General features: G+C 40.6%; 1 long non-coding RNA gene across 1 annotated transcript; it reads right to left on the reverse strand.

Annotated features, from left to right (window-relative positions):
* Positions 1-10,172: 10,172 nt before the first annotated feature.
* LOC122923426 lies at positions 10,173-19,774 on the reverse strand. The gene is made up of 4 exons (XR_006387292.1): positions 19,610-19,774; positions 16,060-16,181; positions 10,493-10,634; positions 10,173-10,239 (listed from the first exon to the last, which is right to left on the reverse strand). It is a non-coding gene; the product is annotated as an uncharacterized LOC122923426 (long non-coding RNA).
* Between the last annotated feature and the right edge of the window lie 560 nt (positions 19,775-20,334).

Here is a 20,334-nt window from a genome sequence, read left to right on the forward strand (position 1 = left end):
TCATCAGGAAGAGTCAGGGCCGTCTTTAACGTGTGGCAAAAGGGGCAGCCACAGGGAGATGAGCGCTTCCATTGTGGAAGAGATCATCTCCATAGTCATCTGTATTGCCGTCCTCGGGACAACGATACAGATAGAAGTGCTGCGGCGGGGCAGGGGAGGGAGAGGCGTCTCCCTTCCCAGTTGCTCTGATAGGCTGCAGGCACTAAGCCTGCAGCCTATCAGAGGCCAGTGCAGGCGGCGCGATGATGTCATCGCGCCGCCTGAGCCGTACAGCGGGGGACACAGGCCGGAAGAGGCCTGCATCGCATCTCTGACAGCCTGATGGAGGTAAGTATTTGCAACAAGCAAACTGATGACTACTGAATAGCCATTAGTGTTGATCGAGCATGCTCGGCCGAACACCAGTTCAGCTCGAGCATCGCGTGTGCTCAAGTCAGTGTATTTAAATCTAATTTAGTCTCTATTTCTGAAAGGTTTCTCGCAGGATTCAAACTTACAACCTTCTACATTACAGCCAAGAATGTTAACCACTAACCTATAGAGCTGCATGGCCAATTACAAAAATAAAATATGAGACTTCTGCTGTATAGGAATATTTATACAGAATGTAAAAGCAATATATTGCTCGCAAGCATCTGAAACATTTACAGGAATGGCTTAAAACCTCATTGAAACACAAAAATGTATTCTGTGTTGTTTTGTTCCCCTACTGTTTACCAGGTCCAAAAGATAATTTCAATTGCGAGAACAACCAGGTTCAGTCCCACTCAAGCTTTCTGGGCCTTTTTTTGGGCATATACCCTGTTTTTGACCCCATGGACTTCTGGGCAGGCAGATTGGAGCAGTGGCTGGAACCAGCCCAGTTTGCTCTCGCTGTACTGTCTTGTTCAACCCCCATTGTAATCTCAGAGAGAGTTTTCAACATGACAGATGCCATCATTAGTGATGAGCGGCAGGTGCCATATTCGATTTCGACGAAATTCGCGAATATTCGATAGAATATTCGTTTTATATTCGTCGAAATCGAATATTCGTCATTATTCTTGTTATCGCGATTAATATGCGATTTAAATAATCAAATTTCGATTTTAACTTAAAGGCTACTCTCCTATTGAAATAGCAATGCGATTATTTCAAGTTATAATAATCGAATTTCGATTTTAACTTAGCACTTTTATATTCCATATTCGTTAATTCTAGCCTAATATGGAATATAGCAGTGCTAAGTTAAAATCGAAATTCGATTATTATAACTTGAATTAATCGAATTGCGATTTCAACTTGGACCTGGTTTACTATGGTTGGCTTGGTAGAATTAGCGAATATGACGAATATATTCGTTATATTCCACAAAACGAATATGGCGAATGTATTCGTTATATTCCACAAAACGAAGATAACGAAATATTCTCCATCTTCGTTTTAGCTACCTATTCATCAACTTCGCTAATTCTAGCAATCATATAGGAAAGTTTACTATAGAGACAGCTAAGTTTAATTCGCTATGCGATTATATGACTGCTTTTTAAAAAAAAAACAAATGGAATAATTATAATACCTGATAATTATTATAATTATTCTATTTATAAAAAAAAAGCAAAGGAATATAATTGCATAGCGAATTAAACTTAGCTGTCTCTATAGTAAACTTTCCTATATGATTGCTAGAATTAGCGAAGTTGATGAATAGGTAGCTAAAACGAAGATGCAGAATACTTCGTTATCTTCGTTTTGTGGAATATGACGAATACATTCTTTATCTTCGTTTTGTGGAATATAACGAATATATTCGTCATATTCGCTAATTCTACCAAGCCATTGAAGCCAACCATAGTAAACCAGGTCCAAGTTGAAATCGCCATGCGATTAATATAACTCGAAGTAATCGCATGGCGATTTCAACTAGGTAATTACATTCCTCCGCTCTCACACTCCTTCATCCAGCATAGGGCTGCTTCCCCAGGCTGTCAATCCAAGTCACCTCCCCCTCCTAACCCTACTATCCACAGCAAAGACAAAGGGCCAGATTTATCACGACTCTGACAGCTCACTCCACTTTCACATATGGCTAAAGTCAGTTTTAGCCAAGTCAGATTTATGATCGGCCCTTTAAGACTGTAATAAATGTGGTTTGACGGTAGCAGTTTATCCGTCAGTAAGCAGCTTTACAAAAGTCGCACGTTTTTATGAAAAAGTCGCATTTCTATTAAAAAGTCTCATAAGATAAGCATGGTCCTCACTGGAGTGAAGTTGCGACTTTTTTGCGACTTTTTTGCGACTTTTTAAAAAAGTCCCAATAGTAAATCTGTCTAGAGATTCATTTACATACGAAAACACGCCCACTTTCAGAAAACTGGCGAGCATAGTGCAGAGCAGAAAAAAGTCGCAAATTTGTGCGCAGTTTTAGCCTTTTGGGACTTTTTTGCGACTTTTCCACTCCACAAAAGTGACTTTGCCTAATGATATATCTGGCCCAAAGACTTATATACTACCGGCACATACTGCAGCGCAGTGTCCGGCTTCACGTCTCGCTCTGCCGATTCGGCTGTGTGCAGAGCAGTAGTTATGATTGCGATATTATGTCCCAGTTGTATATTCAGATTGTTACACCAGGGTGGAGGGGGGGGGGGGGAGAGCTTGGACATAATATCGCTATCATAACTACTGCTCTGCACGCAGCCAAATCGGCAGAGTGAGACAAAAATTTGCAAAGAAAGATAGCCTAATCCCTAATTAAAGAAATAAAAATACATTCAGTACAAATATATATTACTGCATATGGTGTTACTTTACTTTATGAATAAAAATGAATAATTTATATACATGTATATGTGCGTGTATATAAATATATATTATAATTATTATTATTTATATTATAATATAACTTGTAATATATTTTTATATTTGTAAAAAATGCATTGCTAGTTATCAATAATATCAGTATTTACATTTCTATGCAGTCATGCATTGCGATTGGTAGTGGAACTATGTATATACACAATATACTGCTGCACTGGATATAAATATAACATAAAAAACTTCTGGGGACTTAAGCTTATATTAGCAAATGTATATCAAATGAACTTTACTGAGGCTCTGAATAAGGTTGCACCCCATCCCCCCTCCCCCTACAGGCAGTCTGTGAATGAGATCGCACGCTATCTTTCTACACACTGATGCCCTGCCCTCCCATTCACTGGAAGCCCGTAGACAAAAGGGACTCCCTGTTTGGGGGAAGGGGGGTATTGTCTGCAGGCTGAAAGTGCAGGTTATTTTCTGGCTGGAGACCCTTTCACTGCGCTTCTGGTGGAGTACGTGTTTATTAACTAAAATCAGGACAATAGCTAAAATAATGACCAGCAATAAAAAATAGCAATACATGTAAATAAGTGATAGATCCAGGAGCATACACAAACAAATACATTAATATCCCATAAACACTGTAGGTCCTTCACTAACTGCCTGCTGTCTCTGTTATATGGCAAATTCCATTAAAAGATCGAAGCGCTGACATTGATAGTTACTTACCAACTACTGACACCTTGTCTATACTGCAACAAATTGCTGTGAACTTTGATACATATATATATATATATATATATATATATATATATATATTCTCTATTCTCCTATTCTATGCTGCTACAATTATATTAGAATATGGAAGTGTCTTATTCCCCTCTGTGAATTGGAACACTATCTAACTCTGCTACATAAACTATGATATTTATGGGAAATTAATTTATTTGTTTGTGTATGCTCCTGGATCTATCACTATTTTAAATGTATTGCTATTTTTTATTCATTGCTATATTTTATTGCTAGTCATTATTTTAGCTGCTATATTGATTTATTATATGTAAATATATTTTATATATTTATATTATATATACATTTACATATAGTATAATTAGTGTAATATTGTATAATTATTTTTTTAATACAGAGGTTATCTATATATGTCCATTATACTGTACAATACATTATATCTAAATCACCATACCTCATATGGATCATGGAATAAATAATTATACAATATTACACTAATTATACTATATGTAAAATTACATATAATATAAATACTGTATTAACATTCAGCCACTATAGGAACATAATTATTAAATACACTGTATCCACTACTTCAGAGAAAAACAAATAAATAAAAATAAATATGGAAAACTCCATCAAGATACAAAACAATATACACTTGAAGGATAAAAAAAACCCAGATGAATGCAATAATATTGATTGTGTATCTGACATACTTGAAGCAAACTATCTTATTACTTGAAATTGGGACATTCTCTAATAACTTTCTTATCCCCTAAACACTGAAGGTATTTACATGCAAATCGCGATTCATATGCTAATGCCGCCCTTCATTAAGGTTGCAAGTACATACAAAAGGATCGACTAATGGTGTACATTGCAGTATTATACCTCAGTATCGCTGACTACACTGCCTGCACCTGACTGGAAGCAAACTATCTTATTACTTGAAATTGTGACATTCTCTAATAACTTTCCTACCCCCCACTCTCAGTATGGCTACAATAGGATCTAAGGCCCCTTTCACACGGGCGAGGAGGGGCTGGAAGGGTTAAAAATAGGGCTCATGGGGTTAAGAATAAATAAAAAATAATAAACTACTGTACAATGGACTAACTATACATTCATATATTTATGTACTGAATCACAATTATGATTCAGTACATCTAGAATATTAGACTATATATTTGCATATGCAGCTCTATAATATATCTGTATACACCGCTCCATTATGTCTTTACATCTGTGATACAAGTGGATTAGATTTGGATAACACCTGGTGATACATTGTACCGGATTTTGTGCGGTCTACTGCATACAGATATATAATAGAGCAGTGTGTACAGATATATAACGAAGTGTTGTGTACAGATATGTAATGGAGCAGTGAACAGTATACAGATATATAATGTAGTGGATACAGAGTGTATTTATTAGCTATGTTTCTATAGTGGCTGAATGTTATTACAGTATCGAAAAACAACATGTACAGTATGGATACATTTGTATCTAGCAAAACCTTTTGAACATTTCCTCCTTGACGGCAGCCCCCACCGAAACCCCCCACCGAAACCCCTTCTGCCAGGACAATTCCCACACCTATTCTTGCTATTCTTAATGTTGGATCTCTTTCTCCACAATTGCGCAATGGAAACCTAATATGAATTATGATGTTAACACTGACACCATTAAAACAAATAATATTGTTACATGAAAAACAAAAATAAATTAATTAATACAGCTCCAGCGCTGGGTGAGTTTTAAAATACACCAAAAGTTTACAGGCAAAAATAGACCAATATATACAGCGTTGCTGCTATATTGATTTATTATATATAAATATATTTTATATATTTATATTATATATAAATTTACATATAGTATAATTAGTGTAATATTGTATAATTATTTTTTAATACAGAGGTTATCTATCTTACTATCTATATATGTCCATTATACTGTACAATACACTATATCTAAATCACCATACCTCATATGGATCATGGAATAAATAATTATACAATATTACACTAATTATACTATATGTAAATTTATATATAATATAAATACTGTATTAACATTCAGCCACTATAGGAACATAGGTAATAAATGCACTGTATCCACTACTTCAGAGAAAAACAAATAAATAAAAATAAATATGGAAAACTCCATCAAGATACAAAACAATATACACTTAAAGGATAAAAAAAACAGATGAATGCAATAATATAGATTGTGTATCTGACATACTTGAAGCAAACTATCTCATTACTTGAAATTGTGACATTCTCTAATAACTTTCCTACCCCCACTCTCAGTATGGCTACAATAGGATCTAAGGCCCCTTTCACACGGGCGAGGAGGGGCTGGATGGTTTAAAAATTAATAAAAAATAATTTAACTCACCTTAATCCACTTGTTCGCGCAGCCCGTCTTCTCTTCTGTCTTCTTTCTTCAGGACCTGGGTAAAAGACCTGTGGTGACGTCACTGCGCTTATCACCATGGTGATGGATCATGTGACGGACCATGTGATGAGCGTAGTGATGTCACCACTGGTCTTTTACCCAGCTCCTCAAGAAAGAAGACAGAAGAGAAGACGGGCTGCGCGAACAAGTGGATTAAGGTGAGTTAAATTATTTTTTATTAATTTTTAACCCATCCAGCCCCTCCTCGCCCGTGTGAAAGGGGCCTTAGATCCTATTGTAGCCATACTGAGAGTGGGGGTAGGAAACAGATGAATACAATAATATTGATTGTGTATCAGACATACTTGAGTATTATACCCCTTATTAACCCCTCCAGCCCTATTTTTAACCCTCCAGCCCTATTTTTAATAGATAGTAAGATAATAAGATAGTTTGCTTCAAGTATGTCAGATGCACAATCAATATTATCATCAGGCCTTTCACCCAGGTCCTGAAGACAGAAGAGAAGACGGGCTGCGCGAACAAGTGGATTAAGGTGAGTTAAATTATTATTTTTAATTAATTTTTAACCCCTCCATCCCCTCCTCCCCCGTGTGAAAGGGGCTTTAGATTCTATTGTAGCCATACTGAGAGTGGGGGGGGGGGGAGGAAACAGATGAATACAATAATATTGATTGTGTATCAGACATACTTGAGTATTATACCCCTTATTAACCCCTCCAGCCTATTTTTAACCCCTCCAGCCCCTTCTCACCCATGTGGAAGGGGCCTTAGATCCTATTGTAGCCATACTGACAGGGGGGGGGGGTAGGAAACAGATGAATGCAATAATATTTATTGTGTATCTGACATACTTGAGTATTATACCCCTTATTAACCTCTCCAGCCCTATTTTTAATTCCTCCAGCCCTATTTTTAACCCCTCCAGCCCCTGCTCACCCATGTGAAAGGGGCCTTAGATCCTATTGTAGCCATACTGAGAGTGGGGGGTAGGAAAGTTATTAGAGAATGTCCCAATTTCAAGTAATGAGATAGTTTGCTTCAAGTATGTCAGATACACAATCAATATTATTGCATTCATCTGTTTTTTTTATCCTTTAAGTGTATATTGGTTTGTATCTTGATGGAGTTTTCCATATTTATTTTTATTTATTTGTTTTTCTCTGAAGTAGTGGATACAGAGTGTATTTATTAGCTATGTTCCTATAGTGGCTGAATGTTAATACAGTATTTATATTATATGTAAATTTACATATAGTATAATATGAGGTATGGTGATTTAGATATAGTGTATTGTACAGTATAATGGACATATATAGATATAGATAGATAGTAAGATAGATAACCTCTGTATTAAAAAATAATTATACAATATTACACTAATTATACTATATGTAAATTTATATATAATATAAATATATAAAATATATTTATATATAATAAATCAATATAGCAGCAACGCTGTATATATTGGTCTATTTTTGCCTGTAAACTTTTGGTGTATTTTAAAACTCACCCAGCGCTGGAGCTGTATTAATTAATTTATTTTTGTTTTTCATGTAACAATATTATTTGTTTTAATGGTGTCAGTGTTAACATCATAATTCATATTAGGTTTCCATTGCGCAATTGTGGAGAAAGAGATCCAACATTAAGAATAGCAAGAATAGGTGTGGGAATTGTCCTGGCAGAAGGGGTTTCGGTGGGGGCTGCCGTCAAGGAGGAAATGTTCAAAAGGCTTTGCTAAATACAAATGTATCCATACTGTACATTTTGTTTTTCGATACTGTAATAACATTCAGCCACTATAGGAACATAGCTAATAAATACACTCTGTATCCACTACATTATATATCTGTATACTGTTCACTGCTCCATTACATATCTGTATACAACACATCGTTATATATCTGTACACACCGCTCTATTATATATCTGTATGCAGTAGACCGCACAAAATCCGGTACAATGTATCACCAGGTGTTATCCAAATCTAATCCACTTGTATCACAGATGTAAAGACATAATGGAGCGGTGTATACAGATATATTATAGAGCTGCATATACAAATATATAGTCTAATATTCTAGATGTACTGAATCATAATTGTGATTCAGTACATAAATATATGAATGTATAGTTAGTCCATTGTACAGTAGTTTATTATTTTTTATTTATTCTTAACCCCATGAGCCCTATTTTTAACCCTTCCAGCCCCTCCTCGCCCGTGTGAAAGGGGCCTTAGATCCTATTGTAGCCATTCTGAGAGTGGGGGGTTATTTATTAGAGAAAGTTATTAGAGAATGTCACAATTTCAAGTAATAAGATAGTTTGCTTCCAGTCAGGCGCAGGCAGTGTAGTCAGCGATACTGAGGTATAATACTGCAATGTACACCATTAGTCGATCCTTTTGTATGTACTTGCAACCTTAATGAAGGACGGCATTAGCATATGAATCGCGATTTGCATGTAAATACCTTCAGTGTTTAGGGGATAAGAAAGTTATTAGAGAATGTCCCAATTTCAAGTAATAAGATAGTTTGCTTCAAGTATGTCAGATACACAATCAATATTATTGCATTCATCTGTTTTTTTTTATCCTTCAAGTGTATATTGTTTTGTATCTTGATGGAGTTTTCCATATTTATTTTTATTTATTTGTTTTTCTCTGAAGTAGTGGATACAGTGTATTTATTAACTATGTTCCTATAGTGGCTGAATGTTAATACAGTATTTATATTATATGTAAATTTAATATAGAATAATTAGTGTAATATTGTATAATTATTTATTCCATGATCCATATGAGGTATGGTGATTTAGATATAATGTATTGTACAGTATAATGGACATATATATATATATATATATATATATATATATATAATTATACAATATTACACTAATTATACTATATGTAAATGTATATATAATATAAATATATAAAATATATTTACATATAATAAATCAATATAGCAGCTAAAATAATGACCAGCAATAAAATATAGCAATGAATAAAAAATAGCAATAAATTTAAAATAGTGATAGATCCAGGAGCATACACAAACAAATAAATTAATATCCCATAAATATCATAGTTTATGTAGCAGAGTTAGATAGTGTTCCAATTCACAGAGGGGAATAAGACACTTCCATATTCTAATATAATTGTAGCAGCATAGAATAGGAGAATAGAGAATATATATATATATATATATATATATATATATATATATACAGGTCCTTCTAAAAAAATTAGCATATTGTGATAAAGTTCATTATTTTCTGTAATGTACTGATAAACATTAGACTTTCATATATTTTAGATTCATCATCATATTGATGATTTTGGCATACAGCTCATGAAAACCCAAAATTCCTATCTCAAAAAATTAGCATATCATGAAAAGGTTCTCTAAACAAGCTATTAACCTAATCATCTGAATCAACTAATTAACTCTAAACACCTGCAAAAGATTCCTGAGGCTTTAAAAAACTCCCAGCCTGGTTCATTACTCAAAACCGCAATCATGGGTAAGACTGCCGACCTGACTGCTGTCCAGAAGGCCATCATTGACACCCTCAAGCAAGAGGGTAAGACACAGAAAGAAATTTCTGAATGAATAGGCTGTTCCCAGAGTGCTGTATCAAGGCACCTCAGTGGGAAGTCTGTGGGAAGGAAAAAGTGTGGCAGAAAACGCTGCACAACGAGAAGAGGTGACCGGACCCTGAGGAAGATTGTGGAGAAGGACCGATTCCAGACCTTGGGGGACCTGCGGAAGCAGTGGACTAAGTCTGGAGTAGAAACATCCAGAGCCACCGTGTACAGGCGTGTGCAGGAAATGGGCTACAGGCAGGGGCGTACATAGAAATCCCTGGGCCCCATAGCAAAAATCTGAATTGGGCCCCTTAACCCCGCCCACTACCCACCATGACCCCTCCCACTTCCTGACCTGGCTCCTCCCATGCCACACCCCCATTAAATAAATTTATACATGACCTACAGAAACTGTTAGGGATAAACATTTTTATTTTATTATTAACCAACTTTGTTGCAGTAACGTATAAAATGTACATGTATTTTCCAATAAGGATTTGTTCTGTGAAATAAAACAAATGAAATATTATAGATAAGCTACATTTAAAATATTTACCCAAAAAATAAATAAAAAAATATTAACTTACTTCGAAGATGACGTGTCTGCCTCTGAAAGTCCAAGTCAAAAGAAGTATGGTAGCATGGCGGGGATCAGAAAAATAAACCTGAAAGAGTAAAACAATGCATATCACATGTTAAGTTGAGCTGTTACAACTAGTAATATTGCATTTAACTCCTGTTATATTAGCCAAAACACTTAACGCACTCATTTTACACAGGATGAATGCTATATGTGTGCTGTCCACATTTATATGTGAACTTGTCAATGGGTCCCATCCACATCAAAATGTGGATGCCAAATAGACTGCAAAATACATAGGGTTTGTATGAATGCACTCTTACACTCAGAATACTTACAGTATTTACCGGTGATTTTCCATGTATAAACCAGGGGACATTTTTCATCCAGAACTTGAATCAACTATACAGCTTCAGATTTTCCCAATTCAACAAACTTTGATAACTGTCAAACTTTCAAACAGTAAAACGATGTGCCAACCTGTAACATAATTAAGATATATTAGGTTCTTTTCTCAGGTTGGTATTTCTGTTCCAATGTTATATGTACGGCTGCTTTATACCCTATAATGAAAGTCCCTATTATTTATAGGTATTATTGCCAATGTATTCTGTTAGATCTTACATTGATAAAATTTGTGAATATATTTTAGTCAGGCCTGAAAACCAAAAACTCATTTTTAATTAACAGGCCTGGAATTTTTCTGTGTAATATACTAATCAAAAGAATTGTACTAATCAATGTAATTAGTGGTATCTACAGAATCATTAATTTAAGAGCTAGATTTATGTGAATTTTTTTAAATTGCTATTTCACATGCTTACAAGCAAGGGCATATAGTTATATGAAATAGGGCATACATCAGCTGTATACATAACTGGAAAACGTTTAAGGGCTGCAAGGAGCAGAACAACGAAAGTAACGGAAAAGCTGGATAGAGCACCTAACTGACCCAAACAAAGCTGAACAGATTCCACTGACTACTGTTTCCAGTCAGTATCCTGTATTTTACTGGAGAAAAAAGTCCTGCATGCAGGATTTTTCTTTCCACTGTGTCTAACTTACTAGGTGTCTTTCTGGAGGGCCCCAAATGAGGCCTCCAACGCAGACATAAAGAAGCCCCAAAAGTAAAAAGATTTAGAACAACTTCATGCAAACATCACACAACTGATAACGAAAACGAATAAACTTTCATAAACAGAAATGGGTGAAGTGATGAAAACAGTTAACATTTACAGGTAATCTGGGTTGGTATGCATCTTAAATAATGAAAAAAAACAATTTGGAATGCATAACATAATTGAACCACTCTGCCGGGTTTGATCTATAACTGATTCAAATCCTGGAAAATACTTAGTAGAACCACCCATTTCTGTAAGAAAAACCTTTCCAACCGGCATACTTACGGTGTACCTTCAATTTTAGAACGGTTGTCTACGTGCTTTGCTTTCTGCAAAAGTGTTGATTATATGGTCTATGTCTAGCTGTTTTGCCCTGGCATTTTCAATGCTTAGGATAGCAAGGCCAGAGAGTCTTTGCTCAGACATTGTACTTCTCAAATAATTCTTTATCAACTTCAGTTTTGAGAAGGACCTTTCAGCAGAAGCCACAGTAACTGGTAGAGTCAGGAACAACAGGAAAGCTATGCACACATCTGGCAGATGGGATGAAAGTGCATTGTTCTCCACAAAAAGCAAATCTGCAAGGTCTTTCACAGAAGATGACTTTGCAATTTCAGGTTTAAGTGCAGACCTAAAGCTAAGGAGCTGCCCTGGAAATTCTGGCGACAGATCTTTTTCATATTTTTTCTGCAGATTTGACGCGGATTCAAACAAAGTGTCATCTGATACGGCAGCCAGAGCTGCTGGCTGAATGATATGAAAACGTTCCACAACCTGATTCATTCCTGTAAATCTGTTATTTAGTTGATTTATGATTATGTCTAAGCAGTTGTAAAAAACTGTGACTTTGAACCTCTCTTCCGGATTTTGCAATCTGTGATCAACACAAATCTCATCAAAATGACTTTTCACCTTGGGAGTGCGTTTGTTGTCAAAATGTGGAGAAATGTTCCAAGTGCTTGCTAGTGAGACAGCACTTTCTTTGGCCATTTCAAAATTGTTTCTATAGCTTGAAAGTTCATCAGCTACATTCTTTATCAAATTAGTTGCCTTCGATAAATCCATGCTTTTAGCCTGGAGCATGATAGACAGAGCATTAACACTCTGAAAAACTTTTGTTTGAAGGACAATTAGGAAAACAAAGTTGAATGACTCAATTTTCTTTTTAAGTCTCATTGCCTCATCTCTCTCACTTTTTTTGGAGGAAGTTAGAATAAGTTTTGACAGGGATTTCAAAACGTCTGGAAAGCGAAAACGAAGGGCAAGCAATGCTTCATACCGAGATGACCATCGTGTTGGGCATAATTTCTTTAAAGTTATAGAAGACTGGCTTTGGAACGAAGAAAGAATTTCCCAACGCCTTATACTTTCCCCAAAGAATTTGTACAATGTTTGTACCATGTCATTAAAGCTGGACATTTCTGTGCTGTCAGAAACGGCATCCTGCAGCACTAAATTCAAATTATGGGCTGCACAATGAACATAGAGAGCATTTTTTTCTCTTTGTAAAATGCGAGTCTGCACACCAGAGTAGACCCCACTCATTGTGGCCGCTCCATCATATCCCTGACCACGACACTTATCTAATGACAGACCGTGCCTATCAATACATTCCAAGATTTCCTTTTCTATACCAGCAGCACTCTGGTCATGCACTGCCTGAAAGCCAAGAAAACTCTCGTGAATACATACTTCTGTGGCTCTCATGTTTTTATCTCTCTCTATAGATATATATCTCACCACCTGACTCATCTGGTCTATCTTTGCAATGTCTTGAGTTGTGTCAATAATTAGGGAATAAAAATGTGATTGCTTCACATCCGATAAAATCTGATGTTGAACCGTTTTGGATAAAATATCTATTAATTCGTTTTGAATTCGGGGGCTTATATATTTTGCAGTGCGCTCTGATAATTGTAGCAATTGTTTTAGGAGAGGATCATACTCCGCTAGCAACTCTATGATTGCAAGGAAATTACCACTGTTGACTTTTCCTACTTTTTCTCTGTGACCACGAAACGCCATATTTGCCATTGCCATTGTCAAGGTGACATTAACAATGCGTTTTAAAACTTGCCTCCAGAAGTTTTTTCTTTTCTAATTTGGCTTTCAGTTTCCTGGTCAATTGTTCCCTCCCGTCGCCACTGATCATAAATCACACAAGCGTCAATATGAGTCTGTGAACTTTCATGAATCTGTATTTTGGTCGATAAGCCTTTCCAATTTTGTATGCCTTTGGCCCAAGCTGGGTTTAACCCCAATTTCTTTCTATCTCCAAACAGCCAGCATGGCTCACAGTATACAGCATTTAATTTTGGAGAGTAACATAGACAAGTAATTGGAAATGTGTGGCCAGTCTTAGTTACCCTTTCATAGTAGGTCTCAGAAAAGCACCTTTTTTGCTCATCTTTATCTCTTGGGAAAGGTCCTGGAGGTCTACAAGGACCATTGGCAATAACAAATCTCTTCACACTGGCATCTGTAATAGTTATTGGGAAGTTTGCTCTGTCTGTTACATATTCTTCAGAAGCCAAATCTATATTTATACCAGTGGCTAAATCACTGCTAGATAATCCAGCATCATCAGAGCAACTTGGCTCACTTTCACCAGGTTCTGTAGTACTCAATTCAGGGATACTGTGCAAGTCAGCTACAGTACTGGGGTCGACCTGTACAGACTCCTGCACTATGGCAGCTGAGGGGGTAAGACTTTCTGGCATGCCTTCTACATTCTGGTTGGGTTCAGTAACAGAAGAACTTTCACCACAGCTAGGAACATTAAAGAAACTAGTAATTTTTGGAAGTTTTCCAGTTTTTTGGCTTTCCTCTCTTTTTTTTGCGCTTCTGAGCGCCACTGAGATGTTGGTAACTTGACATCAGGACACTCTGTAGAAACAGTATAAATAACCTTTAATGTTTACTAACTATCTCATAACTTTTGTAACTGTGATAGAACAGGCAAAAAGAAGGACACTGTGTAATATATACTCAGTATAATCGTGAGAAAATGACCCTATTTCCAATTTTACGCTCCTTTCTTCCATCCCCCAAGTCCTAATTAGGTTTTTATTCTGCAAAGGCATCTGGGGGGGAAATTAAGTTGTCATATTACAGGTAACATAGAGGTCTATGGAGAGGTGTGGGGTCATGATGAGTGAACTAGAGAGAGAACAATCATAGGCAGAGCAAGACACATACACGCTACAGCAAGAAATAGTGTTATATCTTGCTGCCAAGTTATTTTAATTAAAATGGTTCAACTTCCATGCTACATGCAATGGTTTTTGACTGGCCGATTCCCGGCATTATCTGCCAGAATAGCCTGAGCCTGCAGGTGGCTGTGCCACATATGAAAGTCGCCTTAGGGCACTTTCGCACGCGTTTTTTTTTTCCGGCATAGAGTTCCATCACAGGGGCTTTATACCAGAAAAAAACTGATCAGTTTTCTCCCCATGCATTCTGAATGGAGAGTAATCCGTTCAGTTTGCATCAGGATGTCTTCAGTTCAGTCTTTTTGACTGATCAGGCAAAAGAGAAAACCACAGCATGCTACGGTTTTCTCTTTGGCGAAAAAAAAATGAAGACTTGCCTGAACGCCGGATCCGTCCTTCCGGCCTGCGCATGCGCAGACCAGTAGAAATGTGAAAAAATTTACAAGACGGATCCGTCTGTCCGCATAACTAGCGGAGAGACGGATCCGTCCTTGCAATGCATTTGTGAGACGGATCCGCATCCGGATCCGTCTCACAAATGCTTTCAGTCAGCGGCTGATCGGCGGTTCCGGCGGACAGTTCCGACGACGGAACTGCCCACCGGATCACACTGCCGCAAGTGTGAAAGTAGCCTTAGGAAGTCTATTTCTCCTACCTTTATGTGTGTGGTTATGTATATAGCAGATCAGGTACATCACATAATCTGACAGAGACTGCCAAAGGGATGATAAATAAATGCCATATACAAGACATATAATGTTCGGACACAAAATCATTACTAGGCTTCTCAGAAAAGTAATTTTAAATGGGTTGTGATTGTCTCACTTTAGCAAATGGCATTTATCATGTAAAGTTAATACATGACACTTACCAATATATTTTGATTGTTCATATTGCTTCCATGGTTATGACCACCCTGGATTCCAGCAGCGGTGGCTGTGCTTGCACAATACAGGAAAAAGCACCAGCTTCCCAGAACTGAGGCAGCAGACATTGCTCACCATTTTTTTTCTATAGTGGGCAAATATGTCCACTGTGGCTGTATTGCAGGGTGGTCATAACCCCTGGATAAGAGCAGTGTATACTGTCATGGAAAAATGAATCCAGCCAGCAAAGAAGGCAATCAGTCAGTCATCACTCCTAACTTGTCTGTTATAATAAATGTATTTTCCATTAAATAACTCTGGAACTTCTTTTACTCTATGTTTTGCTGTGCCTCTATTATTCCTATTACAAGTTAGTAAATTTAATGCCAACTGGTTGTTATCAGCTAGTGGTGTTTCCCTTTACAGGTTGACATTCACCAATCAGTGCTGACAGTGGTATGATGTGTAAGGAAGGACCCTCCCTGGGGTCAGTAACATACAGTTGGCATTGAACCGACAACTGTCTAATAGAAATAACAGAGGAACCACACAAGTCATAGTGAATTATAGGAAAAGATGATCCAGAACGACTTAATTGAGAATTCAATTATTCACCGTTCTGGAAGTCATGGTCTTCCCTCTACCTCTTATCCAACAAGTTGTAGTAGTACAGATGTGGGTGCACTGCCCAGTCAGCTGTACTTACGTGGTCAAGCTTCTTCTTTCTGTGCTGAGGTCACTACTAGCGTCCTCTTCTCCTCCGCTTGCTTTTCTGACAAAATTCTTCCTCTGTGCTGTGCAGCTCAAGGGTATATTCAAAATGTAATTCTGAGGAAGGATCAAAACACACAGTCAAATCAGTAAAATATTTACTATGTGGCCACATTTCTATTTTCCACTATTAACATGTCTAGAGAGACTATTCACAAAACAAAACAATAGTTTAACTTTTTACTGAGCTGGGGACAGTGTAAAAAATCAAGGAGACAAGCACTATTTTGGTCTGTAATGGGAATCTAGCATGCCCATTATAGTATATGGGTTCATATTCGGTACTCTTCACTTGACTGAGTCTGAGAGACAAGTGACAGCCTAGTTATACAACTGTAGATGGGCAGGAGAGATCACTACATGGGGCTCATATGTTCAAGTAAAATACCGCCCCAGTGAAGTGAACTGCTGAGGATCTGTAGATGCAGAATTTACACCGACACCTCCATGCTCCATACAATATTTAGCGTCCCTGTTGCGTGCCGGGACAGCGGCTCCTGGAACGTCAGAATTAGGTCACTTTATGCTCGGCGACGGCAGTAAAACAATGAGGCCCCGGTGAATGTAGACGCCGGATACCAGAGTCTGCGCCGGGTTTATGTGCGAGTTAGGCTACTTTCACACTAGCGTTCTGCTGTCCGCTCGTGAGCTCCGTTTGAAGGAGCTCACGAGCGGAGCAGAGCGCTTCCGTCCAGCCCTGATGCAGTCTGAATGGATGCGGATCCGCTCAGACTGCATCAGGCTACTTTCACACTAGCGTTCATAGGTCCGTTCGTGAGCTCCGTTTGAAGGAGCTCACGAGCGGACCCGAACGCAGCCGTCCAGCCCTGATGCAGTCTGAATGGAGCGGATCCGCTCAGAACGGATCCGATCATAATAATGCAGACGGAGGCTCCGTTCAGAACGGATCCGTCTGCATTATTTTAGCATATAAAAGATAAGTGTGAAAATAGCCTCGTACGGATCCGTCCAGACTTTCAATGTAAAGTCAATGGGGGACGGATCCGCCTGAAGATTGAGCCATATTGTGGCATCTTCAAACGGATCCGTCCCCATTGACTTACATTGTAAGTCTGGACGGATCCGCACGGATCCGCACGCCTCCGCACGGCCAGGCGGACACCCGAACGCTGCAAGCAGCGTTCAGCTGTCCGCCTGTCCGTGCGGAGGCGAGCAGAGCGGAGGCTGAACGCCGCCAGACTGATGCAGTCTGAGCGGATCCGCTCCATTCAGACTGCATCAGGGCTGGACGGAGGCGTTCGGGTCCGCTCGTGAGCTCCTTCAAACGGAGCTCACGAGCGGACCGACGAACGCTAGTGTGAAAGTAGCCTAACATTGTAAGTCTGAACGGATCCGCTCGCCTCCGCACGGCCAGGCGGACAGCTGAACGCTGCAAGCAGCGTTCAGCTGTCCGCCTGTCCGTGCGGAGGTGAGCGGAGCGGAGGCTGAACGCCGCCAGACTGATGCAGTCTGAGCGGATCCGCTCCATTCAGACTGCATCAGGGCTGACCGGCTGCGTTCGGGTCCGCTCGTGAGCCCCTTCAAACGGAGCTCACGAGCGGACCGACGAACGCTAGTGTGAAAGTAGCCTAACATTGTAAGTCTGAACGGATCCGCTCGCCTCCGCACGGCCAGGCGGACAGCTGAACGCTGCAGGCAGCGTTCGGGTGTCCGCCTGGCCGTGCGGAGGCGTGCGGATCCGTGCGGATCCGTCCAGACTTACAATGTAAGTCAATGGGGACGGATCCGTTTGAAGATGCCACAATATGGCATCTTCAAACGGACGCTTCCGCACGAACGCTAGTGTGAAAGTAGCCTAAGTCAATGGGAACGGATCCGCTTGAAGATGTCACCATATGGCTCAATCTTCAAGCGGATCCGTCCCCCATTGACTTTACATTGAAAGTTTGAACGGATCCGCTCAGGCTGCTTTCACACTTAGAATTTTTTTCTAAGTTATTAATGCAGACGGATCCGTACTGAACGGAGCCTCCGTCTGCATTAATATGATCGGATCCGTTCAGAACGGATCCGATCAAGCGCAAGTGTGAAAGTAGCCTAAGGCTACTTTCACACTAGCGTTCGGGCGGATCCGTTCTGAACGGATCCGCTCATAATAATGCAGACGGAGGCTCCGTTCAGAACGGATCCGTCTGCATTAAAATGGCAAAAAAAAAGCTAAGTGTGAAAATAGCCTCGGACGGATCCGTCCAGACTTTCAATGTAAAGTCAATGGGGGACGGATCCGCTTGAAGATTGAGCCACATTGTGGCATCTTCAAACGGATCCGTCCCCATTGACTTACATTGTAAGTCTGGACGGATCCGCACGGATCCGCACGGATCCGCACGCCTCCGCACGGCCAGGCGGACACCCGAACGCTGCAAGCAGCGTTCAGCTGTCCGCCTGTCCGTGCGGAGGCGAGCGGAGCGGAGGCTGAACGCCGCCAGACTGATGCAGTCTGAGCGGATCCGCTCCATTCAGACTGCATCAGGGCTGGACGGCTGCGTTCGGGTCCGCTCGTGAGCTCCTTCAAACGGAGCTCACGAGCGGACCAGCGAACGCTAGTGTGAAAGGAGCCTTAGTCTGGCGGCGTTCAGCCTCCGCTCCGCTCGCCTCCGCACGGCCAGGCGGACAGCTGAACGCTGCTTGCAGCGTTCAGCTGTCCGCCTGGCCGTGCGGAGGCGTGCGGATCCGTCCAGACTTACAATGTAAGTCAATGGGAACGGATCCGCTTGAAGATGACACCATATGGCTCAATCTTCAAGCGGATCCGTCCCCCATTGACTTTACATTGAAAGTCTGAACGGATCCGCTCAGGCTACTTTCGCACTTTCTAAGTTATTAATGCAGACGGATCCGTACTGAACAGAGCCACCGTCTGCATTAATATGATCGGATCCGTTCAGAACGGATCCGATCAAACGCAAGTGTGAAAGTAGCCTTAAAGAGGAGGCTCCAAACACAGAAAACAATCTCAAGAAGTGAAAGGATGACACTTTACATCAAGTCTGAGGATGATTGGGGATCTCCTATGGCTCCGCTCCCTCCTAACATAGAGGGGCCCAGTGCATGATGGACATAGGATGCAAGGAAAGGAGCGGAGCCAGAGGAGACCCCCAAACATAGAGGGGCCCAGTCAGTGCATGGACATAGGATGCAAGGAAAGGAGGGGAGCGGAGCCAGAGGAGACCCCCAAACATAGAGGGGCCCAGTGCTTGAGTCCCTGGACAGAGGATGCAAGGGAAGGAGGAGTAGAGGAGCCCAAAAAGACCCCCACGGGCCCCACCATACATAGGGGGCCCAGTGCCTGGCCCTGGTGGACAGATAGAAAGGGAAGGAGGCGGAGCCAAGCCAGAGGAGACCCCCAAACATAGGAGACCCCCAAACATAGAGGAGGAGACCCCCAAACATAGGAGACCCCCAAACATAGAGGAGGAGACCCCCAAACATAGAGGAGACCCCCCCCCCAGACTGTGACTTACTTGCCAGCTCAGTCACAAATCTTCTGATCTGTACTGTACACTTCCTCCAAGGCAGCTCCAATCCTCCCTCTCCCTCTGGCTCAGTCAGTCAGCACAGCAGTCAGCTCACTCGCTCGCTCGCTCAGCACTCAGCAGCAGGCTGCAGCTCGTCTCTCCTCTCCTCTCAGCTCAGCTCAGGGCAGGCACTCCACTGACTCTGGAGGGGTGACGCCGGCCGTCGGCGAATTTCGAGCCGATTCTCCCGCCCGCCCCCTTGCGCCACTGGCCAATCAGCAGCTGCCTCAACAGAGAGTTGCCTTGTGCTGATTGGCCAGCGGCTCGCGCCGAGTCAGGAGGAGGGTCAGGTCACGTCTGAGACACTGTGAGGTGAGCCGGGTCAGTCTCAGGTCAAGGGGGGGGTGGGGGGCTGTAATCTGTGCGTCGAGGCCGGGCGATTGCAGAAGATAAAGATTAGATAAGAGTTTTAGACACACGACATGTGTCACGTGACATGACTTATCAGTGCACTTGAGAAAAGCAGCCGGCGCCAGCCGCATAGCCGGTCATGAGTGGGCGGGGCCAAATAGGATGGGCGGGGCTTTCTCTGCGCTACGGGCCCCCCAGTGCCGCGGGCCCCATAGCAGTGGCGTGGTCTGCCTCTATGGGCGGTACGCCACTGGCTACAGGTGCCGCATTCCCCAGGTCAAGCCACTTTTGAACCAGAAACAGCGGCAGAAGCGCCTGAC

The sequence above is a fragment of the Bufo gargarizans genome, unplaced genomic scaffold (assembly GCF_014858855.1).
Source record: "Bufo gargarizans isolate SCDJY-AF-19 unplaced genomic scaffold, ASM1485885v1 original_scaffold_1597_pilon, whole genome shotgun sequence".
NCBI lineage: Eukaryota > Metazoa > Chordata > Amphibia > Anura > Bufonidae > Bufo > Bufo gargarizans.